The sequence below is a fragment of the Pelodiscus sinensis genome, chromosome 17, assembly GCF_052426305.1.
Source record: "Pelodiscus sinensis isolate ZL-2025 chromosome 17, ASM5242630v1, whole genome shotgun sequence".
Taxonomy (NCBI): Eukaryota; Metazoa; Chordata; order Testudines; family Trionychidae; genus Pelodiscus; species Pelodiscus sinensis.
Window position 1 is genome coordinate 4650489 of NC_143068.1, and position 12906 is coordinate 4663394.

Sequence of the window (12906 nt, forward strand, 5' to 3'; positions counted from 1 at the left end):
CTGGCCAGTCTAGACACAGCCTTAAAGTCTCTAATTTACTATATATTTGAGAGAGTTTCTCTGTGGGCAAGCCTGTCTGTCAGTTTGTTCAAGAACTCCTCCTAAGCGGTATGAGCTAAAACCACCAAATTCGATATACAGAACTTACTGCAAGGTACGAGTTTAGGTGTAGGGGGGGGGGGGGGAGGGAGCTGACACCTCTCTCCCAGGCATACAAGGATGCATAAAATCATACAGAAGAGACAATCACCGGGCAGTTGAAAGGGGATGACTGCCCCAGACACCACTTAGGAACAGTACTGGCTGTTCCCCTTTGTTAGGGAGTGAGGGTGCACAATTTGCTTCATTCCTCAATCTTGCTGGAGAACGCAGGAGACAGACAAACCTGGACTTGGCCCTCCCCTGCCTCTACCTGCTGAAGCTGCAGCGGCCATGGAAAGGCACTTCTCACCTAGCCCCAAGCTGCTGCAGTGAGAGAGGGCAGCATACCACTGCAATGATTTCAATGAAGAAAAACAAAAATTAATTGAGTTAAGGACCCCTGGTAAAAATCTTCTAGTTGTCCAATACTTGCATTAATGTGACAGTGCTAAAGAACCATATTCTGAGAGTACAAGACAAGTATGTCTTGCTTCTCAGTTGAGGGGAGCCAGGGAGAAAGGGCTAGTGCGCTAGCAAGAGATAAGATTAGAACAGGTGCTAAGAAAGACAGAAGTACCCTTCCCCCCAGTTGTGTCCTGTATCAAAATACTAGTGTGACATTTCCATTAAAAAGCAACTGAAATTCAATTAAAGTGGTTTCAGTGTCACCAATCTTGTAAGGAAAGAAGGGGAGGTGGGAAAGGTAGTGCTCATATTTCAAACGGCTGGACAGTCCCAAGATGGTATGAGGCAGTTGCTTCAAAATTCAACTATAACTAACTCTCCCTCCCTCTTCTCTCAAAGGTAGAGCCCAAACCGACTACAGTGTACAGTATTGGGATTACCGGGCTGAAAGGGGAAAGAAAGCAAAGGCCACCCAGCGAGCCCAAGGGCGGGTGCTGGTGAGATGGGCAGAAGGCGGGGGCTGAGCTGCCCTCTAGCCTGCTCGCAAGGGGGGCGAAGGAGCAGATTCCTGGGAAGCCTCCTGCCCACTGAAGATTTGGGGTGGGCGGGTGGATGCTGCTCCGCCCTAGACAGAGCAGGCGGCGGTGGCCCAGGCTCAGGTCCGCACCCAGCCCGAGCCGTACCTAGTGCCCGATTGCTGTCTGCAGCCCCCCACGGCCGCACCCTGGACTTCACACGGGTCCCGGAGCTCACATGGAGCAGCTCCGGCTCCTCCCCCATCCCTTCGCAGGCTGCATCCTTGAAGCCCAGCCCTCAACCTAGCCCTGCCTCCTATTGGCTCCTGGTCCGCCGGGTTACGCCCTCGGCGGGCGGCCCCCTTTGTGACGCCACAATCAGCTGTTTGGACGTTCTAATTTCTGATCTGGTCTGAGATCAGCAGCAATAACAGAAAATAAGAAGAACCCTGAAGCCCGTGGAGGGAGGGTCCGGCCGCAACAGCAGCCGCCTACAGCTTGCAATGGTGCATATCTTCTGAGAAGAACAGACACCACCACCACAACCACCTCCTGCATCTTTTTTTTAAATTTCCATTTATACTAGTGTTGTTGATTTCAATTAAAACTACCTCACAGACTGCCTAAAGCTGGTGCTTTACGATATTTAACACAATTTGTGGGTTTCTTGCGGTGTTGTTTACAAAATATTTGCTGACATTAAAGGCAAGGTAAGTGCCATGCTCTGTTCTGAAATGTGGCTGGCTAAATTCAAACTTGAGAACCATCTCTTTGTACTGCCGCCGGCAGTATGGTTGTTTTAATGGAGTATGTTGTTGATGTTTTCAGACTTCTCTCTCTGCACGGAGTGGTTTGGGTGCGTGTTACACCCTCACCCAGGGATTTTATTAAGATTTAAGGGTCATCTGTTTTCTGGTTAGTGGGCGATTGAAGGTCCCTTTGTATTTAGCTGAGTGCAGGCAGGGACATCTCTTTGTGTTTTAGTACGTTGTGTGCATTGTGCTTTGGTGTGGTGTTGGAAGGGAGAACACAGCTCATTAGCTTCTTGGGGAGACTATTAGCTATGAAGCTAGGTTGGTCTTTTGTTGTTTTTATATTATATATCAGCGACCAAGGTGAAAGAACAGGGTCGTTTTGGATCTGGAGAGAGGCTCTTACTTCAACCACACAAGTCTGCCTCTCTCGGCTTGCCAGATGGGGGCTGGCGGGAGGGGGGGGCGGCAAAGAAGCATAATGTCGAGGTAGGTTTGGGAGAGCAAATGGCCCCGTTAATCCCACATCCTCCTAACTACCCAAGATGGTGATTTTGCTTGGGTTTGGTATTCAACCACAGACCTATGAGGTCACCAGAAATAATGCACTGGGACCGGGGATCCGGCTGGTATGCAGGAGAGGAGCCATTTGTCTCGACTCCCCTTTGCCAGAAGAAGTGGGGTGAGCATCCATACTGCACACGAAGGTGTGTGTGTGGCGGAGGGTGAGCAGAGAGCCCAGCTGGGTCAGAACAAGCGAATGGAAAGGGCCCATCCTCATTAACTGCAACTCGGGGGGCGATGTTGTGCTGCGGCGGCTGCTTTGGCTAGGGCCGTGTCCCCTGCTCAGACGATGCAAAGCGGCCTCGGTTCGGCTCGCAGCCCTTCCCGACAGGCCGTCCCGGTCACTGGGAAAAGCCAAGTTGGTGCCTGGTTTGTCTCCCGATGGATTTCCCATCCCCCCTTCTTTGCAGGGGGGGCGTTTCTCGCTGGCACGGACAAGAGCTGGATTGCCCCAGATCCGCGCAGGGTTTAGCGACTAAGCCGGCCTAGGGCCGGAGAGAGGCTGGCCCGGCCGGTGTTATCCGCGCAGCAGGACGGGGGGTTGCCCCGCACCGTCTCCCTGTCTATGGAGCGGGCCTGGGTGCCAAGCAAGCCGGTTCTCCCCCCCCCCCCCGCAACAAAGCCCGGCTCCTGCCAGGGGGCGATTTCTCTCGTCCGCGCCGCCCAACCGGCTGGGGCCCCGCGGCTCAGCTGCAGCCCCCGCTCCCCGCGCGCTACTTGTTGTTCGCTTCTCCACCGACGGATTCCGATTCACGGCCGAGCTCTCGTCCCATTGGCTCCTCGGGATTGGGAGCCTATGGTGACGCGCTCGTGATTTGCATATGACATTGAAACGTCACCCAGGCACGTCAGCCCGCCTCCGGCCCGCGGAGCGGAGTTGTCCTCTGCTGACCCGCGCCGAGGGCTGCAGCGGGCGTGGGGGGCTGGGCGGCCGCGCATGCCCGGGCGGCTTTGAAGGCGAAACGCCCGTCTGGTGTTTGTCTTTGCCTTACCGGGCAAGGCCAGGGCAGGCTGCTGCACCGAGTGAGGCCGATAAATGGGGGAGGGGTCCTAATGCCTTTGCTTAGTGGTAGCCTCTCTGCTGGGCAGAACTTGGAGGCTGCTTCCCTGAGCTAGCTGATTATGTAGCTCATCGGAAGCGTATTTAATGGAGTACAGACGCATGCAGATTTGCAAGCCTAGCCTGTTCCCCCCCCCCCACACACACAGTTAAGATGACGATGTTCAGTTATGCCGTAAGTACTTGAGAGATTTAGGGCTGGATAAGACTATTCTGCACTAAAATATCCTTTAATAATCTTAACACTATTGCAGAACCTGGATTTTCCTATTTACTTTTTCTAGTGAATGGAGCAAAGTTATGTCCGTGACCTTCTACAGTCTTCTACAGTCTGGATGATGCTCCATAAAAATATCTAGTTAGGGAGAGGAAAATACTTTTAAAAAAACCATTTACAACTGCTCAGTTAAATCTGAAACTATTCAACTGTGTCTGATACAAAGCTGGTGTAATACATTATAAAGGTGTTTGCGATGGAAATACTAGCATCATGAAGTGCAAGGTACAGATGTATTTAAGCTGAATTCTCTACATCCCGTATTACTGAAGATTGACCAGATAGATTTTTAGCCGCCATTCAGCAAAGCACTGAAGTGTGTGCATAAAGTTCCATTAACTTCAGTGAGATTTCAGAATAGGCTTAAAAACTCTGCTCTCCCTGGCCTCTGTTTCTCTGGAGGTGGGTGACAGGGGAGGGATCACATGAGAATTACCTGTTGTGATCCCTCCCTCTGAGGCATCTGGTATTGGCCACTGTCTGCAGACAGGATATTGGTCTGGATGGACGGTTGGTCTGACCCAATATGGCCGTTCTTATGACCCTAGGTGTCCTTCATTTGAGGCCTTACTAGCACTGGCGTGTTGAAGTATATGCTACAACCCCCTACACAATGGAAGTTTACAGAAATGCAACAAAGCTCACTTCCCATCTGAAGAAGGGTTAGATGTGCATTAGCCCTACTGCAGGCAAATTCCAGCAGCTGAACCTGTTTTTACCATGTGTTTTTCAGGTGGAGAGACATGTCAGAAGTCATTAGATCACTGTCTATTCTAGGGGCTGTATTTTCATAAGGGCTCAGCAGTTAGCAGCTTCCTTCAAGTCACCCAAATGAACTGGCCAGAGCAATGGAAACTGCTAGATGGGGAGCTTCTGCAAAGCTGGCTCTGTTTGAGTTCTTAGCGGGGGGGGCGGGGAGCGTCTAGCTTTAGTTCACCAGGGCTAAAATAAGAGGAATCCCAGGGATCAGATGTGGTGGGAATGGGAATCACTTGTATAAATTTCCCCCTGGTTGACCGAGCCTACTGTCTAGCTAGACACACTCCCAACTCAGAGCCTCAACAAATGCCTAGTTGCCATTTATGCATAAGGGGTGTAAAACACTGTTCCTTTTCCAAGAAATACCCACTGCTGACCATGGATGGCCGTAATAGGTGCAGTTAAACAGGCACTGACCACGGTTTTCTGAAGGCATAGACAAGGATATGCTGTGTATCAGACGCCATGATTAAAACTTGTTTGGAGCTTTCTGCCCAGAGGGGAATTTCACCCTATTCCTCACCCTCCTTTTCCATAATACTTACAAGCAGGCAACTTGACAATGGTTAGGCTGTGGTTTCACAGCACCAGTGTCCTATGAAACTGACCAATACTGTCAGTGTTTCCTCCTGTTCCCCTATCAGCTGATCTCTATCTGTGGGATCATATTTAGGGTGACCATCTATCTTGTTTTTACCAGAACAGTCCCTTATCTAAGGCTGCCTCCTGGAGTCCCAGCTTTAAAAAAAAAACCAGCCACATTGCCCCATATTTCCCCTGCAGGGGGTGGGGGAGGAGCCGCCAGCACTCAGAGCTTCAGCTGCTGAAGCCCCAAGCACTGGCAGTTCCCCTCCCCCCACACTGTAGGGCTGAAGCAGAGCACTGGCAACTCCCCTCCCTCTGTGCCCCCATTGCTGCAGGGATAAAGCCCTGAGTGCCAGCTGCTTCCCTCCCCCCGTCCCACAGGGCTGCCCCCCCAAGTGCCCGCAGCTCCCCTCCTTTGGGCTAAAGCCCCGAGCACCAGCAGGCCTCCCCCCCACCTTGGTGTCTCATATTCTGCATAGGGAAATATGATCATCCTATTCATATTTAGATTGTAAGCTCTTTGGGGCAGGTACTGTCTTTTGGTTCACTGTATAGCATCTCACACATGGGGATCTGGTTCAGGAGCAGGGTTCCTAGATGCTCCAGTAATGTAATCTAGTTTATAATTCTGCCACATTTAGTCTTAGATGTGTAAAGAACCTCCACCCTTCAATAAGTCTTTTCACCCCACTCTTCCCAATAGCAACAGAGAGACATCACTTAAAAAAACCCAATTATCACAGTAAACATTCCATGGTACATGACAGAGTCATAACTAGCTAATTTGGCGCCTGAGGCAAGACCGTCCTTGGCACGGGCGGGGGGGCGCTGCGGTGGCGCGAGGCACAAGCGAAAACAACGTAGTAGCTGTCTTTTCTGCGCCCCCTCAGCTATGCTCCTGAGGCAAGTGCCTCACTTGCCTCGCCCTTGTTACAGCCCTGGTACATCAACATCTCTGGCTGCCTGAATGAGTGTATGAGATGCCAGCAGTTTTTCTTTGAGGAATTCAGTCTTATGGTTTTACATAAAAAATGAGCTAGTGGCCTATTCATCCCTCATACACAAGCACTCCCATTAATATCTGCATCAAAAGGAGACCAAGATGGCTTCCAAAAATGCCACGTGATAAATCTTGGTGCTTTTGTGTATCCTGACCCGTTGAAACAGACCCAGACTTTTTGGTGATAATTTGAAATCCAGCGTTGACTTCTCCCCTCCCCCCACACACATACAGCACATAATGTATTGGGACAACTGGTGAGTGAGGAGAAACTTGACCCAAGTGCCACCAGCTCCAGTGGATTTATATCAGGGACAAATTTGACCCATTTGCTTTCAGCAAAGCTGTTTTTACTTGGACGTTGCAGCGTATTTGGATACCGAGAGGTTTATACTTCCCTCAAATTCTCTCCCACAAGGAGAGAGAATTCTCTCCCCTGTGTTTGTGACAGAACTTATCAACTTCAGCGAGGTGCTGGGCCAGAGTTCTGAAGGAGACGCTGCCAAACATAATGTTTTTGGGATGGTAGGAAAAAAACCTACACCCTTTCTTCCCTCCACCAGTTATTTAGAATGGTTATTTTGTCATCTCACATAGCTATAAAACCAACATACGTCTGCCTTCTGCATTTCACTCGGCTGGGAGAATGAAACTAGACAGTCTCTTTCATTTTTCTGGCTCTACTACACAATGCCAGAGTGCCTTGGTGAGCAATGGAGGCAAAAAGCAGCCTTCTCTGCTGAATGTAAAACTTACTGATAAAAGCCATTTTGCTTCACATTAGATTTCCCAATCTACAGAGCGCCTCTTCTGCATCTTGTTAGTCTTTAAAGTGCTACTTAGTTCTCTCTTTTGTTTCAGCTACACCAGATTAACAGGGCTGCATCTCTATCACTATTCTTCCGCTTTTAGTAGCTGATAAGGCCCTGAGCCTGAATTCAGTCTTCACTGACTGTCTCTGGAGCTCAGGTGACACACCACTCGAGCAAAGGCCCCAATCCTGCAATTGGCCAACTTTGAACATCAGTTAAGATTTCCCTTTGGGAAACAAATTTAATGGGTTTAGTTGGCATCCACATACCAACACTAGGGTTGAGCTGTAGAGATTCTGGTTTATAACAACACACTAAATGCACTAACCCAGATTAGCAAAGACTCACAAGCCCAGGAACAAGGTCTACTCCCCCACCCTTTGCTCTGAAGATATTATTAATGATATGTCACTCACCCATCCAAACACTCATTACTGTTTGGTGACTACAATATTGGAAGGTTGCATACAGCCGCGTGCCCTATAGGTTTAGTTAGAGCAATGTAGTGTGTGCATTGTATTCCTCTCCGGTGGCTCTTCTCCCTAGGACAAGATTCCTAGCTCTGCTATTGCCATATCCCAGAGTATTTCCCTTTAGCTGATAGTGTTTCGAGGTGTGTGCTGTAGTGCCAAAGATCCAATGTTCCAGTGCTGCTGCTGACGATGGGTGTGAGTGATTACGTTAGCACATAGAACACGGATGTGCTCTTGCAAAGCTACGGGGTTAATATATTTCCAAAAATGTCTGCTTAAGAATCCTGGTCTAGTTAACATCTGGGAGGGCTGGGGAATCTTCCGTTGCACAGCATTTTGTCTCCAAGAATAGGGTGATTATAGATTCCAAAGGGTGGGGAAGTATTTGTGCCTCTTTCTTGGAGAATTATCTGAAAATAGCTTTTCCCAGGAGCCTCATAGGAATGCATTTGATTTATACCTCCAATGTGCGATAGCAACGACTGTACGGGCTATTCTGAGAAGCAGGTAGTGTTTGTCACCAGACCCTGTCCCGCTGTGTAGTACTTATGGCAAGTTTCTGGGTGCCATTTTCTGAACTGTGTTATTACAGCCTGTGCTTCTTGATCTACTGCCCCTGTTAGCTACAAAGAAACTGACTCATACTCCTAGCTTCAGCAGGATTCCTGTGCATCATAGGTCTCTGCTGCCCTTCCTTTCTCCTATTCTTAGCTCCTAGGTCTATTTGCAGTGACAGTGATTCACAATGCAAAGCTAATTATGTATGTAGAGCTATGGGGAAACGTTTGTTTCAAGGGTGTGACTCTTTATTTTAACCTGTTTCCGTGCCTACAAATGATGGGGCAGTTGGTGCTTTTCAGAAGAGTGTTGACAAACATAACCTTTAGGAAGCAAGTTGATCCTTAATGGGGTGCCATTCAAAGCCAGCCTCCTTTCCACAGTGGGTCTGGCCACGGGGGGGATGCTGTGCCAGGGAAGAGGAAGCCTTTGGGGCAGGAATTCTGACTGGTCCTCTAATGTCACGGCCAGTGCAGTTGGTCCACCTTCCTCTGCTGAAGCCCTCAGCTGCTGTTGTTCCCACCTGGGCTCCCTGGGAGAAGGGTTGTAGCTGTCTGCAGCCAGAACTCTGCTGCTCTTCTTCCCCTGCCTATCAGGGAGCGAGGGGAAATGCGCAGCCTGTGAGCCTTCCTCTCACTCCCAGCTGACTAGGGGAGGGGCAGAGGGGCAGCTTCCCACAAGCCGCGCACTTCCCCTCGCTCCCTGACTGGCAGAGGAAGAGCAGAAGCAAGCTGGTATGTGCAGCAGCAGCCCCTCCCCTGCCCTGATTCCTGCATCTTCCATAGCCCCTTTCCCCTGAGCCTCCCATCTCCCTGCTATGAGCCCCCCACACTCCACCCCATACTTAAATTTCTAACAGGTACTCTCATATCGCATCCCCCCCAACCCTCTGCCCTGAGTGCCCCTGCTGGGGGTGCAATACAACAGTACCTGGAAGAAACTTAAGTTACTTTCATCCCTGTGAAATACTAGGCACAATTAAAACTAGGCAAATGTATGTAATTGATGGGCAATCTAATTAGCTAAGCAGTGATGCCCAAGAGGAGAGAGGGGCCCAAGTCCTATCTTGTGTGCCCCCCCCCAAAAGCTAGTTGTGCCCCTGGAACAGTGTCTCCCTTCTAGCATCCCGGCCCAAACTCCTGTGCATGGGCGAGCTTGGCCTCTCTTCTGCCTCCTGCGCGTTACTCGTGTCAGGCTTGGGCTTTCAGTCTCACAGATGGCACCTTGTATCCCCCAGAACTTGGAGGCACCAGCCACCTTTGTGTTTGTTTTCCTTTCCCTCCCTCTCCAGCCCAAACAAAACGAAGCTTTTGTCCATTCACCCAGCCCAGCGTCGTCCCCTCGCTGTCAGGCTGAGAGACGATGGCCCCTCCCCGGGGCCATCCACAGATGATCTCAGCTGGCCTTCCAGGTCTTGCTTCTGTTGCAGCTGGGCAGGGGGGTAGATTTCTGTCCTCCAGTCCCTCCTTCCTACCTAGGAGCACTTTGCTCCGAGACTTGATTCACAGGCAGTGCTGAGGCCAGACCATGCTCAGCTAGCCAAGTGATGGAGTGCTCCCGAGCACCCAGGGAGCCTGCAAATCAGGGCAGGGGTTGGAGCTTTCCCTGGGTGCCCTACGGTGCACACCAAGTAGCTGTGGGGCTCTGCTAAGAGGGAAGAACAGGAGTTTCAGGAGATCTCCTGGGTTAGGACCGTCTTGCGGCCCGCTGAGATGGAGGCCACTCACGTGGCCCTTTCACTAGCCTAAGTTGGGCCTGACTGATCTTCAGCAGCAGAACTGACTCCAGGGACCTATTTACAAAAGCTGCAACTGAGCGTAAACCATACCCGGCCGTGTCTCCATAACTGGGTTAAACACCTGGATAGTCCAAAGCTGACATCTCATTATGGAGACAGAGTAGACTCCCCTCATTCATGTTTTTAATTGATTTCCTAGCTTGTTCTGTAAGTGACACTAAAACCTCTTTAGCTTCACTCCAGAAAGCTTTGCTAAATTCCACAGAGAGTTGCTTTGCTTGTCAATCACTTACCAACTACTTTAGCACTGGCCCTTTTATTTCCCTGCCATTGGACTGTAGCAATACAGACAGTGGGCTGGCCAAACATTTCCAGCAGTCAGACGCAGTGCATCTGCACCTTTGCGGGATGTACTGCAGATGAGGGTGCCATTGTCAGGTTACTGTCTAGCCATGAAGACAGCTACTAGGTGCTGCCCATGATCTTGGCAAATGCTGAGTTGACCCTGTAGGAAGGAAACGTTTTCTGTGAATTACTGGCTGTGCTGTAATCCAAGTGCCAATCATGTTGGACAAGAGTGGCTGATTGTAAGGGATGGGGAAATGGCTTGATTCTGCTAGCCGTGGAGTTTTGCCATTGAGTGCAGGGTCATGGTGTGTGGTGAGATCAAAGGCCGTGCCAACCTTTGTAGAGATGTCTGTACTTACAGCAGAGATAGGGACAGCAGTTTTCATCCTAAAATGCTCTGAAATGCAGCTGCCTCTGAGATGAAGAGCAGCAGTCAATGCGCTGTATCGGCAAGAGTGCTAGAATCACACGTGACAAATGTACCTGCAAGCGTCCTGAACCAAGCATGAGCCTTGTGCTTTCTTCACTATAAGCCGTGAATGACTGCGCTTGAATTAGTTCTGCCTGATTTTGCAATAGGAGTAGAAAAAACATTTTGGCCAAGGACTCCCAGACAACCCTATCCGTTAGGAAAGGTCTTTCCAGCTCTTACCTCTCTGTGCGGAAGAGATAAGGAGCCCAGTTTAAAGGTTTTCACCTAAGATCATCAGCTAGATGGAATTCAGCATCACACAGGAACCATGACCAAAGGGAGCTGCGGGGGGCGGAGCCTGTGGGAGTGAGGACAGTGCATGACAAATGAGGCCACAGCAACCTGGCAGCTGCTTCTTGGGAGCTGCATTAAGCACCACCAAGACCCTGCACTCAAACCCCTTACTGTACCCCTATCTCTTGCCTCAGCCCAGAGTCTCCTCCTGCACCTCAAACCCCCCATCCCCACTCCACCCCCAGCTGGAGCTCTTACCTCCCTGCACCCCAATCCCAGCTCCAGGTTGGACTTCTCATTTCTGGCCCCACCCAGAGCCTGCATCCCCAGCCCAGAGCCAGCACCCCCTCCTGTGCCCAAGCCCCTAGCCCAACAAGTGCTAGAGGGTGGGGCAGAGCGAGTGAGGATGGAGGGCAGGCACACAGGTGCTCAGCTTTGTTTAATTAGAAAGTTCATCCCTAGCTAGAGAGACATCAGCTCATGTTTAAGCTCTGCTGAAGCCAGTGCGTGTGCTCCCGTGCTGTGCTGAATGAGAGGCCTTGTAAGTGAAATACTAAGGGACCAGACTCCTCCCCTTCACAGGCACAACCTGACTCCCCACCCCTCTTCCTCCCGTAGGGCCAGCTAGTTTGCAGAATGAGCACAACGAGCTTGTATGTTGTCCTGTCCCAAACATCAGTTAAAGAGAAAAGAAAACGTCTGGCTGGAATTCAGGGTGGGACAGCTGCCAAGGGATGTCCACGTGTAGGCCTAAAATACTGCCGGCGACCTTGTAACTTAGGCCACTTACACAAGATGTTCAGTTTAAGGACACAGCCCTGGGCTTGGCTCTGTTGTCCCCTGTCAATACATTTCAACCCTGGTGTAGGCCCTCTGACAGTAATGGAACTAGGGTTGCCAGATACTGTCACACAAAATACCGAACATGGCAGGGAAAAAATTGGGTGAGCAAAAAAACCCCCCAAAAAAGAGGGATTGTGCCTTTAAATCCCCCCTCTCCTTGTGCCCTCTTCCCCCACTAGACATGCCAGGGAAAGAATGTCCCCACCAGCCTTCTGTCCAAGAAAAACAGAAAATACCAGATATTTTGCATGTCCGGTATATTCTGGGTTTTTTACCAGACAGAAGCCACAAATACCAGACTGTTCAAGCGAAAACTGGACACCTGGCAACCCGAAATGGAACCACAGCAGGGATCCATTTGGACTTGTACCAACACAATGTTGTTTAACAATGAGGGCAGCTCAAGAGAAGTAGCCAGGAACATGAGCAGAAGACACAATCGAAGCAACCAACCGTTATATTCTGTTGTGTAGTCAACAAAACACTTAACCGGTGACATTGATGGGCCGCATACAACCAGGTAGGTCCTCATCCTCCTTGTACCGACTGAAGATCTAGCCCACAATCCTTAGCCAAGCCTTTCAATGCATTTTTCTCCTCCTCTGTTTTGTTAATTAGAAGGAGAAAAGTCTTCAAATCTTAAGATTCACAGTTCAGTTTAATCGGAGTGATTGAATTCTCACACACCCACCTCCCTTGTGAGAATTGCCAAACCTCCAGGCTTGTCCTGGAGTCCTCAGGAACGAAAGATCATGTGACAAGGCCTCTAGGGATAGAGCCTATCAACGCTAGCACCCAAGCATCATGTCAGGCCACAGAATGGGCTGTCTTAGCCCTAAACTGTCTATACAACTTGCTCACAACAGATGCAGTGCAAAGGGATATAGTGTCAGTGCCACGTTGCCAGGAGAAGGCACACATTCCCATGGTAACAGTCCATCAACAACTGCTCTTGGCAAATTGCTGTAAAAGGTTGATAGCATTCAGAGGAATTGCTGATGGTACCTGCCAGGCTGTAAAGGGGACCCACCTGCATCCAAATACTGTAACAAAACCATGACAATGGTCACTCAGATCTGCTAGCACTGCTGTTGCTGTGACCTCAGATCCTCCTGCTCCAAAAGTACAGGCCCCCGGCAACTCTCCATCAGCTGTTAGTGCAGGGCCCCTGACACACAGCTGAGCTGTTCTGGTTCCATCCAGCAGAAGTGATCACTGCACACACAAGCCACTTAAAGTTAGTATTGTAGAGAGCTCATTTAACTACATATAACTTTAAAAAAAAGATGACTGGCCTTGCCGAGAAGTCAGGGGAGTTTATAGGCTTATGAAATAAGCTCACAGAAGCCAGTATAAACTCCCAGAGAGCC

The 12906-nt window shown here is 50.0% G+C and overlaps 1 protein-coding gene and 1 long non-coding RNA gene across 4 annotated transcripts in view; one reads left to right on the plus strand and one right to left on the minus strand.

Annotated features, from left to right (window-relative positions):
* Window positions 1-246: 246 nt before the first annotated feature.
* LOC142818871 (uncharacterized) lies at window positions 247-1393 on the minus strand. The gene is made up of 2 exons (XR_012896571.2): window positions 1230-1393; window positions 247-491 (listed from the first exon to the last, which is right to left on the minus strand). It is a non-coding gene; the product is annotated as an uncharacterized LOC142818871 (long non-coding RNA).
* Window positions 1394-1481: 88 nt separating this feature from the next.
* Window positions 1482-12906, plus strand: part of TP53INP2 (tumor protein p53 inducible nuclear protein 2) — a 43681-nt gene continuing 32256 nt past the window's right edge. The window contains exon 1 of one of the 3 annotated variants that reach the window (XM_075901417.2): window positions 1482-1771. The gene's annotated coding sequence lies outside the window, so the exon portion shown is untranslated. The remainder of the gene's footprint in view (window positions 1772-12906) is intronic. The other 2 variants (XM_014575290.4, XM_014575291.4) reach the window with 2 other exon arrangements.